At 38.9% G+C, this 21,057-nt stretch overlaps 1 long non-coding RNA gene across 1 annotated transcript in view; it reads left to right on the plus strand.

Moving 5' to 3' along the window:
- The window catches only part of LOC143962644 (uncharacterized), an 838,833-nt gene extending 834,738 nt beyond the window's left edge, over positions 1–4,095 (plus strand). The window contains exon 3 of the long non-coding RNA XR_013270746.1: positions 3,977–4,095. This is a non-coding gene — a long non-coding RNA (uncharacterized LOC143962644). The remainder of the gene's footprint in view (positions 1–3,976) is intronic.
- Positions 4,096–21,057: the final 16,962 nt, after the last annotated feature.

Here is a 21,057-nt window from a genome sequence, read left to right on the forward strand (position 1 = left end):
TGCTATCTAATGTTTCTTATGATTATCTATTATGTATGAATGACATAATGACCCTTTTATTCCTGATCATCTTCTCTGACATTATTTAATAATAGATTTTTATGGCCTATTTTTCCATAAACCACCAATAAATAACAGATAATAGATGAATGTGCCTGCTATTCAATTTAAGAATACCCATTTAAGAAGATCATAGTCTCAGATTGCATTAAATACCTAAAAGAATAATAAAACCCCTTTGTTAATCTCACTCACCTCAGAATTTGCCTTTAAAGTCTACAAAAAAGCCATAGTGATCAAAGGAAGGCTGAAAATAGCTGGCATTCATCTAAATACTAAAATGTACTTTTTATCAAAAAAAAAAAAAAATCCACAGAATTCATAGAAAATCGACAACCACAAACTTTCAAGAACGCGAGCATGGCTTTTGCTTGGCATCATCATTTGCATATGAGAAGAATGGATTAAGGTTCATTGGGAATTGAACTTCAGTAATGCAGGATGCAGTGATAAATCTGAAAAGGAAGAGGTTTTAAAACCAGTTTCTGATCTTATGAATGACCTCTGTATATCACCATCAGGCATTGAAACCAAGAATTCAGTTTGAATTATTCAACAGTCTTCTATTCTTCCTGGATTCTTTTTAAGATTAAGTGTATATCTATAAAAAAAATGCTGGCAGTTCTAGCTACATATCTAGTTGTTTACAACCATATTTCGTTCCAGGCAGTTACTGCTTTTGGACTTGGAAAACGTTTACCTAAAAATGACCCAACACTTACAATTTTAGGAATTAGGTAAATAGACATCCAGTTAACATATTAAAATAAATAAAACCTGTTCATTGTAGTGCAGTGGAAGTAAGAATGTATTTTTGGGGGTTTGTAGTGCTGGCCAAGGACCATTGCTAACTATAAGGCAAGGCACAGTCTTTCATAGATGAGACAGGATAACAGGTCTCTTACCAGGGTTACAGACACATTCAGCAACATGCTGATAAATTTCAGCAAGTCTACAACAAGAATAATGTGTTTAGATTAAAGCATTGCTGTAGGAAGTGTCTTTAAAAAAATTATTAAACAGGAGAAATCTACCATGATTTAAATTTTGTTCTAAGATGAAAAGTAACTAGGTATGCTTGCATGGGTGCCCTAATGTTAACCGATGTGTCACCTGCCTACTTTGCTTTGTCTGCCATCTGTGCCAGTCAGTATCAGACCATTGCCTACTGACTTCATCTAGATGACAAACAGCACTAACGCATACAAGCATCATGAATTAGTCAACTCACATATATCAAGGCCTGTGCACAGATGAGACTAATAATGACTTGAGGTCTGGCTACCTGGTGAAATTTGAACTTATGAATGGAGGCAGATGCATAACTAAAACCTTCAGTCCCCGGTGCAAACAAAAATCAAGGGACCCCCTGACCCACTGGTTGTAAAGCCCTTCCCTCCTGGTCACGGGCCTTTTAATCCTATTGTGGCACCCTTTATTACAACACCACTGTGGGACCCTTTCACATGTTCTGCAGCGGGCCCCCCTCCTGCCATCTTGGTGCCCCCTATGGTGGCGGAACACCAGTGCCCAGTCACAAGTGTGATCTTTGCAACCCTGGGAGTTCTGCCACTAGGTGAAATACTCTGCAGTGTCATGGGATGGATTGAATGTTCACAGTGTATCATTAGATACAGTAGTTGTAATGCTCTGCAGTGTATCATGGTATGGGTGGAATGCTCTGCAGTGTCAGGAGATAGGTGAAATTTCCTGCAGCGTATCATGGGATAGGTGAAATTCTCTGTAGTTTGTCACGGGATGGGTGGAATGCTCTTCGGTGTGTCATGGGATGGGTGGAATGTTCTGCAGTGTGTCATGGGATGTGTGGATTGTTCTGCAGTAACACAGGATGGATGGAATGCCTTGCAGTGTATGATGGAATGGTTGAAATACTCTACAATGGTTGAAATACTCTACAATGTGTCATAGGATGTGTGGAATGCTCTGCAATGTCGTGGAATGGATAGATACACTGCAATGTATCAGGGGATGGGTGGAATACTCTGCAGTGTGTTATGTGATAGATTTAAATACTCTGCATATATAACAGATATAAAAAAAAACACAAAATCACACACACACACAATCACACACAAAATAAAAAAGTTGTTATGGCACTAAACAAGAAGAGGTGCAAAAATAAATAAATAAGTCCTATAAATGGTTCCTAACAAGAGTCAAATAAATGCTCTCTACTGAAAAAAAATTATGTCAGTCCCTTAGAATTATGGCTGCAGCTGCCCCAAAGAAGATTGGATGGCACTTATGGATCTGTATAAACAGCATCCAGCTAACCGATTAAACCAATGACGAAAATGGATGACCCCGCTCCCCTCTGGCATTACATGACATCACTGGCCAGAGCACCAGAACAAACGAATGAAAATAGTCCAAGAAAGAAAACCAACTCAACCACCACATCTAAGCCCTTGTACACACGGTCGCTCACTTGGTCCAATCGGAATTCTCTACACATGATCAGAGTATGTCCGATCAAACTAGTTTGTCGGAAAATATTTCCAGCAAGTTGTAAAATTTGGTCCGACGGATATTCAGACGCAAACAGTCCGATGCATACCACACACAGTCGGATTATCCGACAAAACGGTCCGATAGGACACATTCCGACGGATTCTCCGACTGTGTGTACAAGGGCTAAGAATCGATAAGTTTGATAATCGATAAATACCACCTTAAAGGTGTATATATAGCCAAAACCTTTTGTCATTTTGGATACAATAAGAAAAGATCTCTATTGCTCAAAGGGACAGCAAAGAACAGGAGCACAACACCAATAGGCTATAGTCTAGAAATGGTTATTCCACTACAGGAGTTTCAACATGATTGGTAAGGCCATCCAACATGAACTATCCCTTTCACCATGGCAAGTGTTGTATGTTGAAATGCTACTGGAATAATAAAGTTGTGGTGCCAGAATTCCAAGCACACTGCTCAGCAGCTGGTAAAGCAAGCATGAAAGCTACAGAATACTTGATACTTGATTAAGAATATCTAAAACCTAAGAATAAAGATGTAGTACTTGTTTATATTGTGTACCATAAATCTAATAAAAATAAATAAAATAAATAAAAAGAAATAAAAGTGCTATGTATTGTATGATTGATGGTTGCATTCTTTCAGGCTTTTGTATTTTTACCTGATGTTCTTGCCAGTAAAACACATCCTGCCCTCAGGTGACTACAGTGGAGAAAAATTTTGAAAAACGGTAACCACCCTAGGTCAGAAATTGACTAAAAATGATGAGGAGATTAGAAACATATGGGAGAAGTGTTATTTAGTCCACAAAAAGAAATGGGGACAGCATAACTGATAGCAGTTAGTAGAGGCAGAGTGCATAGAAAGTGATCATACAATTTCTATCAGGAAAAAATTGTATTTTATACTTTATGAACAGTTATAACAAAATCCTTTTGAGAGTTTATTTTTTTTAAACAAAAGAGAGCAAATAAAAAAAGTGAATAGTTAGAATATACATGCAATGTAAATACTCTGTGAGTAATAGTATCATTGCAATATAAAGACCTGATGAATTTTTCTTGTAGACTTGACAGTAGCAGTCTACAAAACTGAGCCAGAGCCAGAGCCGCTATGACTGAGACCCATTTTAAGACAATGCTTGGACACACTTTCTATGGTTTTTCTTTGCATTTTTTCAGATTCCTTTTCTGCATGGGTATAGATAAACTTCCTATTTTCTCCTGTTTGTCATTAGTTTACATGCAAGAATGCACGAGTATAATAATACAGATATGTATATCATATAAATGCAGACCTAAGAATTTGGATTCTTTTTTGAATATGTTTACACTTTTCTTACTTTCTGTGAACCATGAAAGTGACTTTAGGCCATTTTAACAATACCAATGTATTTTCTCTTTTTTTCTCCATGCTGCAGTTGGCTGGATTCCTTTGTTGTGAAAGATGTCCCAATAATTGCACATATACAGTATTTGGTGATTGAAAACAAGCTCTTCACAGTATTTGTTTGGACTCAAGCCTTCCAGTAAGCACAGTTCACCTTATATATCATTATATCAATTTATTTCTCTAAAACATTCTTTTTTTAATCATCTGCAGTTGTATTACACTGTGATATGATCATTTTTGTTATGGTTTATGAAGGATAAAAGAAAATTATGCTTATAGAATTATTTATGATTAATTTGCTTTCTCCTTATGAAAGGTTATAGTATTCATGTGCATTGTTCAATTTATTTAATGCTACATAAAAGCAAAATCATTGTAGGTGTTAAATGAGAAGTATTGATTGTGTGAATCATACTTGCCTAAGTGGATGCAGCATGTCCCATGCCAGGTTGAGACCTAAGCGATCAAAACCTGATGATCGCTCAGTTCTCCACGCTGTTCTGAGCAGATATCGGTGACTGTCAGTCTCAGCTGTGTGCTCTCCCCCCCCACCACTCACTGAAGCGCTGGGCTGTGGAGGGGGTGAGAGCAGCTGATTCAGGCTCTCAGCAGCTCGCAGAGAAGCTAAGCCAGGTGCTGGTCCAGGCTCTCCTGGGTGGATCCCAACCATATGGTGGCAAGCTTTCCACAGCCTGGGCTGGCTCTGTGATTGGTGGCACAGTGTTGTAGTGGTTTTAACTCTCGCCTAGCATAGGAAGGGTAGCTAGTTCAAATCCCAACCACGACACTACCTGCCTGGAGTTTGCATGTTCTCCCTGTGCCTGCATGGGTTTCCTCCCAGTTCCCCCGGTTTCCTCCCACACTCCAAAGACATGCAGGTAGGTTAATTGGCTTCTGTCCAAACATGGCCCTAGTATATGAATGGGGACCTTGGATTGTGGGCTTCTTGAGGGTAGGGACTGATGTGAGTGTGCAATGTACAGGAATAGGGACAATTGTAGACACTCACTCAGGTTGAATTGGATGAACTGGTGTCTTTATTCAACCTTACTAACTATGTAACTATGTATATATCAGCTGACAACAAGCTTTAGCCCACTGTCGACTGAAAACAGGTCACAGGGGTGCAGAACAAACTGTACAATACAAATTTTGGTGTGGGGTTCCCCTTAATATCCATACCAGACCTGAAGGGCCTGGTATGGACTTTGGGGGGACCGCACACATTTTTTAAACAATTTTGGTTCGGGGTTCTCCTGTGGGGGAATCTCATGCTATTTTTATCAATGAACTTTTACGTATATTGCCAGGACTGACAATTCATTATAGCCGCGAGTAGTTTTAAATTACTTTTTTTCCTTTAGAAATTTAATTTTGCTCTCAGAGTGTTCTAAATACGGGAAACATGTGCCCCTTTACAGGCATACTATAGACACCCCCCAGGTACAAAATTGAAAGGAATATTTCACTTTTATTATTTTACTTTAAGCATTATTAAAATCACTGCTCCCGAAAAAAATAAATCCGTTTTTAAAACTTTTTTTTTTGCATTGATACATGTCCCCTGGGGCAGGACCCAGGTCCCCAAACACTTTTTAAGACAATACCATGCATATAAGCCTTTAAAATTAGCACTTCTGATTTTTCATGTTTGTGTCCCATAGACTTTAACGGTGTTCGTGTGTTAAAATGAATTTTTTGCCTGTTTGCATGTTCTGGTGTGAACCAAATGGGGGGGGGGGGCTCATCCCTACTCACCAGTGTTTTCTTACTGTGGGGGAGCTGCCTGTACTAAGGGAAGGCATAGATTTGTGTCCCTGCTTTGCCTCCATATCTAAGTAATACGGTCACCAAGTGGTTTTACCTCAAGCTGAAGTTTCATCTTGCTAGTGTCTCTTAACTTTTGCAGTGCAGTGGGAGCCCCACTGGAAGTTTTGTTTTTTCATGCTCCTACGGTGTAGCTTTGCATTAATGCAAGATTTTAAAGCTACACTGTAGGAGCATGAAAAAACAAAACTTCCGTGGGGCTCCCACTGCACAGGGCATCTAAATTGTATTACAGTTTAAACTAAACTAAGCGTATAAGATACCAAGCAAATTATTTTGTTGTATATCTTTGTAGGAGTAGCCAAACCCTAATTTGCATATTAAAGAATGCTGTACTTTTTAAGATTTGTTTTTAGAAAACTTATAAACTATTCACAAAAACTGTAAAATTGTATAAGTAAAATTGAGAGTGAAGGTAAGCCAATCTTTAGTAATCCATTTTGCAATGGAGGGTCTAGTACAGTGATGGTGAAACCTTGGCACCCCAGATGTTTTGGAACTACATTTCCCATGATGCTCAAACACTCTGCAGTGTAGGTGAGCATCATGGGAAACGTAGTTCCAAAACATCTGGGGTGCCAAAGTTCGCCATCACTGGTCTAGTATATTGACAGCTGTTAATAGATTTGTTAAGTCACCTTTTAAAGTCAACCTTAGACAAATAGGCCATCATACACATACAGGTGCTCCTCGTTTAATGACTTACCTGTTTAATGACCACTCAGACTTATGACCAGCCCTCCCCACCCGAACAATGTACTTTACATCATTGTATTGTACTGTACAGAAGTTTAGTTTGTGTTCTGTACTTATGCAAATTAAAACAACGTTATTGAGCTGGAGTTGTGTGTTTAGAACTTTTTTTCACAATACAGTACAATCATTAAGAATCCTTAAAATATTGATTACTTGTGACTTCTCGTTTAACAACCAATTTGTTTAACAACCTGGTCATTGGAGCGGAACTAAACTATAGTGTACAATGACAGTACACATTTGTCAAATTGATTTTTCTTTGAATATTAGCTTGACCTACATAAAGGAATATTGCCCCAATCTGATTAATTTCAATCTGATTATCTTTTATTCTGGTAGTTTTAGCAGAAGCACATGCTTTTTTATCAAGCAGAAATAGGCCCACTTTGACCTGTAGACACAGAATCCCTATGGCTCTATCAGTATGGCCCTCTCATGGTCTTCTGAATCTACCTTATCCTGTCCACCAGATATCTACCCAAATAGCTGCATTGCCTAAGGATTCTGTGGTTTTGCCACTGATGAGAGCAATGGGATTAGTCTGCCTGTCTATGTTATTCTTTGTGGGTTTTTTCTTTCTCCCTTCTTTTTTTCTGCCCCCATAGACTGTTTTAATTATTGGACCACATTATGACATGTGCTTTTATTGTGCCTGAAGACTATTCCAGATCTAAAGCTAATGCTAATCCTCTTCTGAAGAAGTTAATATTGTTCATGAAATGAGTTGAGGAAAAATATTCTGGTTCTTGAAAACATTTTGAATATCTTTATATTCATTAATACAAATGATACCTGTAAAGATTTAAACTTTTGTGTTTGGCTTAATCATCTTCAACCACTGTTTTATGGAATTATTAATTTATACAGTTTTATCATGTAATTGTAATTGTTTATGTGGTATGATTAAAATGTATGAATTTTAGAGTTGGCTGTATTTCAGTTTATATTGGTACCTAAAAAGTCCAATTTAGTACTACTGTATTTTCATCTAAATCCATATAGGGGATGTTAGTAAATATGAAATGGTTAATGGAGGGGGTAAAACAGTTTTTTTTTTATTTGGCAATAGTTCAAAGGTCATACAGTAAATACAGTATGTATAAAGTATAAAGTAAAAAGTCAAATTTAGTACTACTGTATATTCATCTAAATCCGTATAGGGGATGTTGGTGAATATGAAATGGTTAATGGAGGGGGTAAAACAGCTTTTTTTTATTTGGCAATAGTTCAAAGGTCATACAGTAAATAAAGTATGTATAAAGTATAAAAAATCCCCTGGATGAATCTGCACAAACATTTGCTTGGACTGTAAGTACTGAAACTACAATAGTCACCTTAAACCTAGGGGACCTGAACCCAATCTCTGTTAATAATCACTAAAAGCCAGTGAGAACAATTGAATGAATGTGTGTGTGACTGCTGTTGTATTTTTATGGGTACCTTCCGGTTCCATCCTAACTCCTTGACCCCCCCCGATAAGGACCCCAAATATACTTGCTTAGGCAATGTGTAATTGGTCCCCTGTTATCTCCCCCTTTTTATTCATGTAATTACTTTACAATACTGTGATTGCTATGTTTAACTGCAAAACGTATAAATAAACACCTTTCAATAATCACTAAAAGGGCATCACCTACTTTTCTTCAAGCCCTTATGCACAGAAACTCACAAATGTGCACAGGAATCTTGGAAATGTATCAAGGTTGTCCAATCACTATCTTTGACCTCAGACAATGTCTTCCCTGGTTTACTGAACCTATGGCCTGGCCATAGTCTGAGTGATTTTTCTTTCCTTCAACCCATGATTGCAGGAAAGAAAATCACCTGATTCCTGGACAGTAATGGAAGGGGAATTCCTTCTGCTGAGCCATTGTGTTCTCCTAGTGGGAGGGGGGAAGCTATTCCCACTGTGAGAACATGGTGATTACTGCTAGTGCTTTAATAGAGACTAGCGATGATTGCTTGTGAAAAACAGCAGTCTGGTTGTGCTCAAGTTAAACTGCTGAACAGGCCAAGATTTGAACCATCTATGGCTGGCTTAAGTTAAAAGTTACTCAATACTAGTGATGGGCAAATCTGCCCAGTCTTGATTTCTCAACGCTTGGTGAATTTAGCTCAAGTAGTATTTATATGTATGAATGTGTTAGATTGTATGCTCCTTGAGGGCAGTTGCTGATGTGATTGTGCGATATATAACATTAAGCGGTACATAAATTGATGGTGCTATATAAGTGCCTGTAATGAATAAATACTGTATTTATTGGCATATAACACTCACTTTTTTCACCCTGAAGACCGCATGGAAATAGTGTGTGCGTGTTATATGCCAATACTGCAATTTGGGCACTGATCAGGCTGCATTTAGGCAAAGGTGAGGCTGCATATAGGCATTGGTCAAGCTGAAATGAGGGCAAATTATGAGGCTGCAGATGGGCATTGATCAATCTGCATTGATGGGCAATTGTGAGGCTGCAGATAGGCATTGATTAAGATGCATTGATGGGCACTGAGCCTTACAGTATTTGCTTTAAAGTTCTTCATTTAAAATTTAACTTTTTTTCCTGAAACTTCCCACCTAAAATGAAGGTGCGTGTTATATGCCGATAAATACGGTAAGTAAAAAAAAAAAAAAAACTCCAACTTAGAGGGGCATCCCATTAAAAGTATACTGACTCACTTGTTAGCTTTTGCTTTTCATGCAGCTTTGAGGGCAACATTAAAATCCTTTAAATAATATGCTTGGGTGATGCCGTAAAGTATGTGGTGTTAAGAAACAGTTTGATATTTATGGACAGCATCAGCAACAGCATACAGTATGTGGTTGTGGAATTTATTTTTTTTTATTTTTTTTACAATTAGCTCAGCTTGCACACAAAGATACATGTTTTTTCATTAAAAGGTGACAAGCCCCCTTTGCCTGGCAAATAACTGGTAAAACTTTCCTGTGCCTGGTCATTTTCTATCAAGACCTCATTTTGAATTAGCAGACCAAAGATGTAAAACTAAAAGTGTAAAACTATCCAGCTGCAGGGCATTTTTTAATCCAGGAGAATTGTCTTAAATGTACTAAAGACGAGTACAGGCTGGCATTCTATTACAAGAATTAGGAGACTTCAGATGACAGATGAATAAAGATCTTGCAGAGGATACAGTAGTACAAAATTGGTCAGCAGCAGGACTGTTTTAATCAGGGGTAATCGCCTAACAGAATCTCCAACCTATGGTTTCTTCGATGGGAAGGGTTGCGTGGAATCTCAATAATGTGATGTGATGTGAGTTTAGATACTCAATGTACTTGCACTGTTTTTTTTTTTCTTTCAAGCTGTGCATGCTGCAAACAAATGGCAGCTTAAAGAACAGATGGAGAATAACAAGCAAATGCTCCACTTTAAGCACTCTAAACTTAAAAAAGGCCATATCAACATACACTAAATTAAAATAGTAAAACCAATACAAGAATACAAAAAATACTACCCTGAAACAAAGGATCACTTTTAATAAAGGAAAAACTTGGAAAAATAAATCAGCCTAAATGAAAGGTTCAAACAACATTATAAAAGCACAATATAACAAAAAAAAAAAAAAAATAGAACATCAAAATGCCACCTGCAAATGCACAATTTATTTTTAAAGGAAGACTTGCAGTACCAAAAAAGTTTGCTATAGATGGGACAGTTTTCAAAGACAAAAACATAAAAAAATACCCCCATAAACAAAAAAAGTAAAAAACAAAAACAAAAAAACAAAGGCAGAAAGTTGCCCAAAAATATAGACTTCAGAATTAAATTACAGTTTCCTAACAGACCCTGATCTCTCCCTATGCAGGTTGTCAGCTTTTCCTATGTTTTCTTTACAAAAGCCACCGACACTATGCATAACCTCCTGTGGATCACATAACATATGTGCAGCAGCAAGAAGTGTGGCCGTTAATGCTCTAATACTGCAAATTCATGCCCATGACAGCTAAGGTTTCTCTTCTGAGAGCGCACTCATTTTATGCTCCCTAATAGCTCCTGTTATATATTTATGATTGGAATCCATGAGGTGATGGATTCCAGATGGATTCCAGATGGATTCCAGATAATAGTGCTGCACAGCCAATTCCAGCAGTCATGTGATCTTGAACTCCGTCCCGCCTTTCCGCCTTAAAGTATAAGTTAATCGTTTTGGGCAGAATTTCAGTTTTCATAATAAATAGAAGCATTTTCCAATGCCACTTCTGGCCCAGCCATTCCAATGTGCTTTTCTCTCACTTATTTTATTCACAGGATCTTGTGAGTTTATTAACATTTTTGAACAGTTTTCAGATTCCATCACTTCCTGTAGATTCTCTCAGCATTCACTTCCTTTAAGCCATCTCCCAGAAGCCTTCACTTCCTTGTTGCATCACAGAAGAGGGTGTGATAGGCGTGTTCACGGCTCTGGACCACACCTCCCAAATTATAATACCACCTTTCACCCACTTTCTATACAATCTGATTGTACAACCTCCTTTAGATCTCCTATCTGTTATGTAGTACAAGGGCCTGTCTGATTTGATACAAATTGAATGGATTGTTCAGGTGTGTCAATTCCAAAGTTCTGATAAATATAAACAAAATTGTACAGAGATTGTAAAATCGGATTGCACAGCATATGGCCATCTTTATACAAGTACATAGGAGGGAGTGGACAGAGACACTCAGTTGTCAGGCCTCATTTACATCTCCACGTAGTAAAAACTCACATATGAGTTAATTTTGGGTGTTTTGGAGCATTTTCATTTGTCACGCATAGGGCAGTCAATTCACTTGAATGGGCCGGCCTACACACAACCATCGCCCCAGAGAAGCTTCAAAACTTTTTATGGAGTGGTGCATGAGGCGTTACTGCATTTTTTTTTGTGAATTTGCCGCACTTGGAGTCCCTTTAACATGTATTGACAACACAAGCACGATGTATATTTGCAGCATTTCTGAAATGCATTACAAAATGCATTTGGAAACACTCAGATGTGAATGGAGCCTCATTGTTCTTGTGTAAACACACCAATTTCACTTTCAGGCCTCATTCACACCTAGAGTAATGGGAGTGCATGTTTGGTTCTGATTTTGTTTTGTGCATGTTGTGCTTCTGTATTTGGTGTGCTGTTAACAATTAATGACACTGAAACTAGGTAAATGTAGGTGTATACATGTGGCCATACATTATACAATCTGCTTGTACAATCCCTGTACAATCTCCTTTGGATTTACCAATCACTCTGTATTCAAACAGGCAGGCCCTTACACTACATCAGTGGTGTCCCATGGGCTGCATGTGGCCCCAGGGAGATTAGCATGCAGCCTGAGCTTGTCTGAAGGGACCCTGGGGAAGCCAGGCAAAGGAATGCACGGGGAGATGCCTGGGGTGCTGTGAAAACTTAGTTGATGGGCGAAGGGTGTGTCAATTTCCCTTACTTTTATTCTAATAAGTATTTTTTATAATTTATGGTTGATGGTTGAGCTTAATCAGGTTTTTTATTTTTGAGCAATGTGTGTGCTACTGAGGTCAGCTGGTAAACGCCTTCCTGTGTCTTACTGGTTTCGTTGTCTCTGATTGTATACCAAGGAGTCTCTGAAGCTTTCTAAGAAATACAGCAAGGGCTAAGGTGAGAAAGCTTGTATTTTTCTGCAGCCGAGGTACATTAACCACTTGCCGACCAGCCGCGTCAATATACTGTGGCAGGTCGACATGATCCTACAAATCGCCATAGGTTTACATTGGCGCCTTTAAGGCAATAGTATGCTCACACCCGCTGCACAGTGATGCCCACTGGCCATCTGCGATCATGGGCACGAGAACCAGAATGGGGATGTGTCTGTATAAACACACACATCATCATTCTAACAGGAGAGGAGAAACAGATTGTCTGTTCCTACTAAGTAGGAACAGCGATCTGTCTCCTCCCCCAGTGAGTCACATTCCCATACAGTTAGAAACACTCCCTAGGACACACATTTAACACCCCGATCACCCCTTGGTGTTAACCTCTTCCCTGCCAGTGACATTTATACAGTAATAAGTGGCTATTTTAGCTCTGATTGCTGTATAAATGTCAATGGTCCCAAAAATGTGTCAAAAGTATCCGAGCTGTCCGTCGCAAAGTCGCAGTCCCACTAAAAATTGCTAATCGCCACCATTACTAGTAAAAAAATAAAAAAAATAAAGATGCAATAAATCAATCCCCTATTTTGTAGACGCTATAACTTTTGTGCAAACCAATCAATATAAGCTTATTCTGATTTTTTTCACCACAAATATGTAGAATATTATATATTGTCCTAAACTGATGAAGAAATTCATATTTTTACATTTTTTTGAATATGTATTATAGCGAAAAGTTAAAAATATTGTGTGTTTTTTTGTTTTTTTATTGTTGGTATTTTTTTGTTTATAGCCAAAAAAAAAAAAACACAGAGGTGATCAAGTACCACCAAAAGAAAGCTCTATTTGTGGGAAAAAAAGGATGTCAATTTTGTTTGGGTACAACATCACACGATGTGCAATTGTCAGTTAAAGCAATGCAGTGCCGTATTGCAAAAAATGGCCTGGTCATTAAGAGGGAAATGGTCCTTAACTGGTAATGGTATGTTGGTAAATGGGGGAGCTGGATTTTAGGAAAAAATAAAAAATGGTGAACTAAGCCTTTAAGGCTCAGGCAAAAGGCCATAAAGCAGTGCGTTTCCCAAACATCCCACTTCCTAAGGCTCTGTGAAACATTTTGGAGAACCTCAAACTGTTTCCTAACTACATAAAATAGTAATTTTACCATGCCTATGATAACCCCCTAATATTGCCTTTTCCCATGAAAACAGCCCTGACCCATCACAACAAGGATGCAAGACCTCTGAAGGTTTGCTGTGGTATCTGGCACCAAGCCTTTAGTAGCAGATCCTTTACATCCTGTACATTGAAAAAGTAGAGCCTCTATGGGTCGGACTTGTTTTTGCAGCACATTCCATAGAAGCTTGAGAGATTGGGAACCAGAGAATTTGGGGGCCAAGTCAACATCTCAAACTTGTTATGTTCCTCAAACCAGTGTTAAACTCCCTAGTGGTATTCCCAAGTGTGGCTGGGGGTGAATTTTCAGTACCAAAAGCGGTAACCCTGAGACACACTCGGGATCACATTGCAGGATCCAGGCAAAGTTACTTACCTTGTCCCCTGGATCCTGCAATGTCCCCTTGCTGTGTGTGCAAGCTGTGTCTCCGCTCGATCTATCACAGTGCTGAGTTCCATTCCCTGCAAGCGCTGCTCGGAGGGAAAGAGCACGGCACCAAATTCAAAAAGTTAAAAAACAGACAATACATACAGTACACTGTAATCTTACAGATTACATTACTGTATCACATTATTTCACCTCCCTTTTGTCCCTAGTGCTTTGTCCAGTGCTCTGCATGCAGTCAGTTTTTATTATATATACTGTTCTTTCTGCCTGGAAACTGAAGATTGTCCATAGCAACCAAAAAGTGTCCCTTTACATCGAAAGTGGTTTTAAACCAGCTATAAAACAGCGATAATAAATTAGAATCACTTTCAGAATTGAGCAATAGTCATTTGTGGGGAGATCCGTCATCAAACACTGAAAGTAATGACAGCAACAATTCTGCAACTGGGCAAATCTCAGTGTTTTTGATTTAATTACATTATTGCATCATTTTTATTATTATTATTATTATTATTATTATAATTATTTATAGTTATTTATTATATTATAATTTATGATTTCATGTTTCAAACTTTATCATACCTGGGATGTCTACTACACTCTTGTTTGGACATATTTAAAGTGGAAGTAAACCCATTGATTTAAACAGTTAAAAAAAAAGGCATGCTGGGAATGCTAACTGCACATTGGCTGTGCTCTCAGCCAAACTATCAAACCATCCAATGGCTGGTGTCATAACGAATCACATGTGCAGCACCATAGCAGTTGAAGATTAAACAGGCACAGATGGAAGCTTCCTTGGCTGAAAACGATAGGAGAGTTTACTTCCACTTTAAGTGTGTTAATTCCTAAGAATTACAGGCCTACAATATGAAACACCCAATTTCCATGCAAAACAATTTACCGCTTTGAGCATCAAAAATCGGACATAATCATACAGCCAGGGTGGTTAAACCATTTTTGCAGGGTGGTTTATCCTCCGCATTATCCTCCCAAAAGAGGCCACTGCCATCAGGGAATACTGTTCCCATGAAGAGGTGTGCTTGGTCAGCAATAATATTTAGGTAGGTGGTACATGTCAAAGTAACATCCACATGAATGGCAGGACCAAGGTTTTCCAACAGAACATTTCCCAAGGAATCACATGGCCTCTGTCAGATTGCCTTTTTCCCATAGTGTAGCTTGGTGCCATCTCTTCCCCAGGTAAGTGACACACACACCTGGCCATCCACATAATATAAAAGAAAATGTGATTCATCAGACTAGGGCACCGTGGTCCAGTTCTGATGCTCACATGCCAATTGTAGGCATGTTTGGCTATAGATAAGGGTCAGCAATGGGCACCCTGACCATTCTGCGGCTACACAGCCCCAAACAGAACAAACTGCAATATACCTTTTTTCTACTTTCAACACATCAACTTAAAGAGGAAGCAAACCCTGATGGGTTTACTTCCTCTTTCATTCACTGCAAAGGCAAAGCATAATGGACTACTATGCATCGCACAGTAGCCCATTATGTGTCACTTACCTGACACAGGAGCCAGCGAAGTCGCCGCTGTCCCCTGTAGTCCGCCGCATCCATCTTGCTGGTGGCGTCTCGCAGCTCCGCCGCTGTCATTCGGCAAAGCCGCGATGACGTCACTCCTGCGCATGCGCACGGGAGTCGACACGCGCGGCAGCTCCATTCTTGGAAATGCTGTGCTTAGTGCGCCTGCGCACCACTGTCTACGGCGCACGCGCTGTAGAAAGCGGTGCCCGTTTTCGAGCAAATATCCCCTAAACCATATAGGTTTACGAGATATAGCTTGGACCTACAGGTAAGCCTTAATCTAGGCTTACCTGTAGGTCAAAGTGGTTTGTAAGGGTTTACAACCACTTTCAGGGGGAACATGTTTACTTGCCGCCTAATGTATCCCACCATCTTTCAGATGCCATTGTAACAGTGTTATTCACTTTACCTGTTAGTGATTTCAAAGGCTAAGTTCCCTTTTTTTTTTTTATTAAACTCCAGCTTTCCTGTGTACCAATATGACATTAATGAACCTCTTTTGCAGAAAATAAAAAACTTTATACAAGTCCTATGCCAGGCTTTACCTCAGCCTCCAGTTTTTTGTATAAAAGAAAAACATTCATTACCTCCTGGATGGCCCTTAGGTTGAGAAAACCATTAAGACACAGGAAGATGTTCGCCAGCTGCCCTTAACACATATTCTGTCCAGGAAATCGCATCCTCCCACCTCTGTGCTGACATACAATCGATCTTAATAAACAAAATTCTCATGGAATACACAGCCACAGTCTTCCTTGATTTGTATCTTACCTTCTTCTTACATTGATTAATCATTTGCCAGAGTGTGCAGGAGCTGAACAACCAAAGCCTATGTGGAGCAGAGCTGTAGTATTGAAAACTGGAGAAGTGTGTCCCTTAAAGCCTGTAAAGCCCACCTTACACTGTACAATCTGATTTTACTATTTACCATCAACTATGTATTGCAAGGGCCTGCCTGATTGGACACAGAGTGAGTGGATACAGTGCCTTGAAAAAGTATTCATACCCCTTGAAACTTTCTACATTTTTGTCATGTTACAACCAAAAACATAACTGTATTTAATTGGGATTTTATGCGATAGACCAACACAAAGTGGCACACAATGTGAAGTGGAAGGAAAATGATACATGGTTTTCAAATGTTTTTACAAATAAATATGTGAAAAGTGTGCCGTGCATTTATATTCAGCCCCCTTTACTCTGATAACCCTAACTACAATCTAGTGAAACCAATTGCCTTCAGAAGTCAGCTTATTAGTAAATAGAGTCCATCTGTGTGTAATTTAATCTCAGTATAAATATAGCTGTTCTGTGAAGCCCTCAGAGGTTTATTAGAGAACCTTAGTGAACAAACGTCATGAAAGCCAAGGAACACAACAGACAGGTCAGAGATAAAGTCATGGAGAAGTTTATAGCAGGGTTAGGTTCTACAAAAAATCCAAGCTTTGAACATCTCATAAGCGAGCCCTTATTAGTGAGGAAAGAGTACCGAATTACCCAGAAGAGTACCGGATTACCCAGTGACGAGTACAGGGAGAACATGCAAACTCCATGCAGATAGTGTTCTGTATTAGATTTGAACCACGGAGCAGAGTGTTGCATGTTTTTTTACTGTACTTTTTGGTGCACTTGCAGCATGTTTGCTGCACGACAAACTTGCACCTGCTACTTGTGCATTCAGAAATGCACAGATGTAAGTGGAGTAGCATTGCTCTTGTGTAAACACACCAATTTCACTTTCAAGCCCCATTCACATCTAGCACAGTGGAAGCGCACATTTTTTGGCTCATTTTTCTCGGGAAGATCATCGGACCTAATCTGCCGGAAAGTCTGGTTTTGTGTACACGGCATTAGGCATTTAGATTTGTTTTACCTTTAGGCGTGAAGGGATCAAAGTGGAAGTTTGGGCAAAAAAATAACTAAGTCTGATCCTACGCCATGCCACATTCTAAGACTAATCTATCTAGCCCTCTGCTGTACTTATCTGTTCTTCTGTTCAGTCTTAGAATGTGGCATAGAATAGGATTATGCCGCGTACACACGACCGGACTTTCTGGCAAACTAGGTCCGACGGTCTTTGTTGGACTTTCGTCTGAGTTCCGTCGGACTTTCCAAACAAACGGACTTGCCCACACATGAACAGACTAAGTCCGTTCAAAAGTCAGTTCATTTTGAACGTGATGACGTAAACGGGACTAAAAAACGAAGTTCAATAGCCAGTAGCCAATAGCTTCCCTTGTGTCATATTTGGGCCGCCGGACCAGCTTACAAACGAACGGTTCTCCCGATAGGAATTGATTCCATCGGACAGATTTGAAACATATTCTATTTCTAGGTCCATCTGATTTTTTAAATGAAAAAAGATTGGATTAGCCCACACACGATCGGATTGTCTGACGCACTGATCCCGTTGGACCTAGTCTGCCAGAAAGTCCGGTCATGTGTACGCAGCATTAGAGTTCGTTTTTGCCTAAACTTCCACTTTAAAGTGGTGTTGCCACCAAAAAAAAAATAGCTTAAAATTCATAAAATAAATAAATTATTTTTTACTCACCTCTGAATGCCTGTTGCTAAGGGGTCCCTCGTAATCTGCCTTCTTCAATGCTGGGGCTGGTGACATCAGTTCCCCTCGTGCCGCACAGTCATCTGGGACCTGTCACGTGTCCCAGATGACTGTGCGGCTTATCACGGGACCTGGAGCCGCACACACATGCACAGTGGGTGCCCGGCTGTGAGCGGAAACGAGGGGGGCTTTGTTTCCCCACATTGATGGACCCTGGGACAGGTAAGTGTCCGATTATTAAAAGTCAGCAGCTGCAGTATTTGTAGCTGCTGATTTTTACATTTTTTTTTTTTAGGGGGCACCCCACTTTAAGTTCTGGAAAACATTAATCGACAGAATCCTTGCAGAGTCGGCATTGATAAAGCAAATCTTTTTATGACACAAGCTTTATTGACTGGGCTCATGAACAGTGCTAAAGCAGCTCCATGTTAAAATGCTATGGTCTGACAAATATTTGAAAACCTTTATCTTAAGCGAATTGACTCAGTTTGGGTCAAATTTACAACTCAGTTTGGGTCAAATTTACAACTCAGTTTGGGTCAAATGTACAACTAATGGTCTTCGTTATTTTAGGAACTACTTGTCTCATTGTAATGAAGATTTCCAGATAGGATAACCATTTGCTTATAAAGTCTACAGCGAAAGTTCACTTAGACATTTAATTTAAATAAAATAAATGGTTTAAAATATATGTTTTAACTTTACTTTACATAGCACAGCAAGCAAAATAAACAAATACAATTAAATAATAAGTCTTTTTTTTACAATATGTGATAGGTGTGATGTATTTTTATTCATTTGGCTATGAATTGCTACTACTGATATATCACAATGAAGTTTACATAGTGTTGATGATGCGTGTTTTCCTACCATAAAGTTTTTATTGTGCCAGCAGAACTAAGATATAATGGAAAGAAATATGCGTCTATAGTTTTAGTCAGTAGAAAATGAAACTATTGAATTGCTTCTGAATAATGGAAACCAGCAGATGTTCAAGGAGTGTATGAATTGCACAATTAAGCATGCAGTGTTATAAAGCAATAGGAATTAATAATAAAAGAGTTGTTCTTTTCCATGTGCAGTCTACATATTGATGTGCCATGCAATAACATTCTTATAAAATGCTGGTGTTTGAGAATCATTATTATAATCAACCTTAGAAGGATACAACTATTTTTAAAAGCAGAATTAACAACAGCAAGGTTTACATACCAGATTACTGCCAGATCATTGTAAAATGATCTCATGAAAATGCTTTTGACACATCTTAAAATATGTAAACACATTGGTCTAGAAATTACCGTATATCTATGTGTATGAAACATCTATATATTCAGTTACAAATAAATCACAAAATCTTCACTTTATGGATAGAATGGGGCACATTATTTTTAGACAAAATGCTTCATGGTTGAATATTTAAGTTTATATAGAGCAAAAAAAAATAAAAAATTGTTTGGGATGAGGGAAGTTAGCACCTCTGTCAAGTTTTCATTGCTGTCTATGTCCCTGCTGCAGAGATTCACTTTCTCTATTTGTTCAGGTGGCTATTTTTAGCGAGACAATAAGTGATAAGGAATCTAAAATTTTACAATTGTCACAAAAAAAGTGAGAGTAAATCTGCAAGTCTCACTTTGGAAAGATTGCTTTGCACCTGCTGCATCTCTGAACGTTGAATCTGCACAAAAAATACAAACCGCTAAATATAAAGTTTGTTTAACCCTTTCCCAATCTATAAAAAAAAAAAAAAAACATTTTTTGCTATACATACACTCTATTTTTCTTTTTATTCTTAAACCATTAAAAACAGCTTGAAATATATTTGATGCTACACATTTCAATCCATGCATGGTCCTAGTCTTGTTCCATGACCACGATCAGCCAATGGTTGAAACAAGCAGTGGCAGTACAGAAAAATTATAGATATGCTCTACAGAATTTGGTGTCTTATGATATTTCAAGTAACATTTGGTAATATCACTACTGTGCTGCTCACTTTTCTACTTGCCGGAGAGAAATCTGCAGTGCAAGAATCTTTCTGCTTCATTCATTCTGTAGATGTGTGCTCATCAGATCACCAGTCTTTATGTAGGCAGCTCTGACATGAGGAACCAAATCTCTATACCAATACGGCAACTTCCACATAGAGACACGGAACTAGACATGGTACATCAGAAGTGAGAAAAATAAATCTGTTGTGTGGAGACCACTGGACATATTGGTGTTTAGTCAGTTTGTCTCACAACTTCCACAGTTCAGGCCCTTTTATTCTTTTTTATTGAGTACTTCTATTTGGATGTTGCTCTTGGTACATCATTATTCCTCTTAGTAATACAGTATGTGTAGCTAGTCATTTACGTCTTCATTTTGAATTTGTTTCATTGTATAGTGTTGTCGCATCATATATATGCCTTTTCATCGCTTGTTCAAAGACCAGTTATTCTGTTGTTAAAGAGAAACAAAGCAAGAAGCTGTAAAATTGCCCTCTGTGATTCTTAATGCAACACATTGTCCTTGTGGCTAAAGCACATTTCTGCCTTGGTGAGTGACACTTGTGCCCATTCAGTTCATCTGATTTACTTAGGGTTATTCCTTTTGTAACTGATCCTACTCTATTTATGTATACACAAGTTACTGGTAATGTATCCATGTATAAGTATATAAGGCAGAAAGATACTGCGCCCTGTTCATCTGTTGTGTTCATGAGGATTTTTTGTATGCTGTGTGTGTTTCTTTTTTCACCCTTATGAATGTAAAATAAAGCCGGACTTCTATAACATGGAGAAATTCTGCTATTTTTGATCGTTCCTTTCCTTTAATGGAAAATGTTATTCTGTGTGCACCCTCTACTGTAGAGTGCTAGTGTAAATAGATTTTTGATAGTGTAGGTAAATGTAGCTAAGCCTGGGTTGAAACTAGGTCACAGTGAGTGACTCAGGGAGGCTAGATGAGTCAAGAGGCCGCACCTCTGATACCTCCCACTTCTTGTTGGAACCTTGTAGAAGCTTCCAGAAGAATGGGGAGGGAGGTTAGGAGTGTTGAGGAGGGCCCCAGCCAATCTCCAACCACATGAGACGGCGGGGCACCTCTTAAATACTCAGGGTCATGCCAGCAGGGGGCAGCTGGGTGGAAGATGGAGATGGAGTTGGAGTGCTGAGGAAGCCGCTGTGGCCCTTGAGTGTAACCGCCTAGTCTGGGGGTGATCTTGGGCCTGGGGTTCGAG

This window comes from Lithobates pipiens, unplaced genomic scaffold, assembly GCF_037356315.1.
Source record: "Lithobates pipiens isolate NorthernLeopardFrog02 unplaced genomic scaffold, aLitPip1_a1.2 Scaffold_8, whole genome shotgun sequence".
NCBI classification, from domain to species: Eukaryota; Metazoa; Chordata; class Amphibia; order Anura; family Ranidae; genus Lithobates; species Lithobates pipiens.